A 2693-nucleotide genomic window follows, 5' to 3' on the forward strand; every position below is an offset into this window, starting at 1 on the left:
TGAGAGTAAATATTTTCTAAAGAAGCGGGGACAAGTCAGGTTGCTAATTTGTGTTTTCGTTTGCCTAAAGGAAAAAATATACCATACATCACTTATAATTGGTAGGGATATACATATTGATTATTTAAAACCACAATTAAGTCTTGTACAGACAAATACTCCACGAAGGGATCGGACGAGGATAATCAAAATACAATAATGTTATTCTTAAAAATACTATGTTTCACGCGAGTCTATCAGTTACATTGGTTGTCTTTTTTATAAGAGTTTAAATTATGTGCATTATCATTGTATAACTTAAATCTTTTCCATAAATGTGCAATATATTAGGGCTGTCTGCCAGTGCTAAAAGCAGGTAACTAGTCATCAAGTAATTGAAATGTGAGTAAGCATGAAATATGAATAAATATGTGATAGCTGTATGTTTTAACTCGAGTGCGTTTGCATTGGGGACAAAAGGGTACGGTGGTAGCCAGAAATAAAAATTAATGATTAATTAATAAATTATTATTATTGGGGTCAGCTGAGTGATAGTGACCTTGTTAACAGGAAAAATATTAAATGTTGAAATATGTTTCATGAATGAGAAATAGTAGAGAGAAACGAAGTTGGTTCACTATAAATTCATGGGCTTATAATGTTGTTCACATACCAAGGGAAAACAAAGAGTAAAACAAACATAAAACAAGAAAAAAAGAATGGCTTGCATGGCTGAGAAATGGGAGCAACTTAGTGGGAAAAACAATTGGGAAGGGCTATTAAACCCCTTAGATCTTGATCTTCGTAAATATATCATTCAATATGGAGAATTGGCTCAAGCAACTTATGATACTTTCATTACGGAGAAAGCATCTAAATACGCAGGAGCTAGCAGATACTCGATGGAAAATCTCTTTACTGGGGTTGGACTTGATCCATTGAAGTATGGCCTAACCAAATTTTTCTATGCTACCTCATCCATTCTGCTTTCGTAGTAAAATCATTGTCAAGGGAAGCATGGAGTAAGGAATCAAATTTTATGGGGTATATTGCTGTGGCTACTGATGAGGGTAAAGTTTCACTAGGAAGGAGGGATATTGTGATTAATTGGAGAGGAACAATGCAGAACTTAGAATGGGTGAATGACTTTCAATTTCTACTTGTCCCAGCACCCAAAGTTTTTGGTGACGGGGGTTTGCTTCCTTTGTTTCAACCTTTAGTGCATCACGGCTTCTATAATATTTATACATCACAAAGTTCACGATCACAGTTTAATAAGACCTGTGTCAGGGATCAGGTGCGTGTTAACTTGCTTAGATAATACTTCCATGCTTTAATTACAAGAATATAACTCCTTAACTCAAGCAATATTTCGTTATCAAATATATATAGTTGACTTCTAATGATAATATTTGATTGTCATAAACATGATCGGACTTTTATGGTACTCTCTATTAAAGTGTGATCATCTCATCTATGCACTTAATCTGTTACAGATAACATATTTTAAGTTACTTAATTATATTATATCTCAACACACTTTCTCTATCTATCTTGGTAACGATAAATAATCCAACGTATAAGTCCAAAGGTGAAGAATAAATCCAACATGAATTAATTTATGATCAAGAATTAACTACGTATATATTATCTAAAGACTTTTTAGTTTTTTAAAAATCATAATTGCAATTTTCTTTGCTCTTATTCTTATCAAAAAGGACTTTAAAAAAAAAAACTACCTGCATGCTTTGATGAAGCTAAAGAGTCTGACCGTTCAACGATTTTCTTCCTTTTAGGTAATTGAAGAAGTGAAAAGATTGGTTGAGGAATATAAGAATGAAGATGTTAGCATAACAGTGACTGGCCATAGCTTAGGTGCATCACTTGCAACCCTAAATGCAGTTGACATAACTTTGAATGGAATCAACAAAACAACCGAAGGCAAAGAATTTCCAGTGACAGCTTTTGTATTCGCAAGTCCTAAAGTTGGGGATTTCAATTTTCACAAGGCATTTTCCAAACTGAATAATCTTCATATCTTGAGAGTTCATAATTTATTGGATATTGTTCCGAAATACCCACCCATTGGCTATTTAGACGTAGGGAAAGAACTAATGATTGATACCACAAAATCTCCATATGTGAAGCCTCCCGGAGATATTGCTAGTTGGCATTTGTTGGAGCCATACTTGCATGGAGTTGTTGGTACTCAAGGAATAGGTATATTAGCAGGTTTTAAGCTAGAAGTTAATCGCGATATCTCGCTTGTCAACAAGATGGGGGATACACTAAAAGATGAACATTGTATTCCTGGGCATTGGTGGGTTGAGAAGCACAAAGGGATGGTTCAACAACAAGATGGAACTTGGCTTCTCTTGGATCGCGAGGAGTATGAGTTTTGAGGGAGATGAGATTTTAAATGTGTGACTTTATTTCCTTTCATTTAATGTTTGAATTAAGGGGTTTCCTTTCATGTACTGTTTGAATAAAGGGTTTTTCCTTTCATGTAATGTTTGAATAAAGGCTTTATTTTATGTGTGATCAAGTGCTTTATATCATTTAAATTAGACAAAAATAATTGTTCTTATTCTATTGATGCATATATAATATGGTCCAAAAATCATAGTATGTATGATATCCAGATGATTAGTCGTGGTTTACCCCGGTAGAGCACGTATTATACTCAAAGGTATATATATATATATATATATATA

At 33.7% G+C, this 2693-nt stretch overlaps 1 pseudogene; it reads left to right on the forward strand.

Annotated features, from left to right (window-relative positions):
- Window positions 699-2381, forward strand: LOC109236190 (annotated as a pseudogene).

Source organism: Nicotiana attenuata, chromosome 12 (assembly GCF_001879085.1).
Source record: "Nicotiana attenuata strain UT chromosome 12, NIATTr2, whole genome shotgun sequence".
NCBI classification, from domain to species: Eukaryota; Viridiplantae; Streptophyta; class Magnoliopsida; order Solanales; family Solanaceae; genus Nicotiana; species Nicotiana attenuata.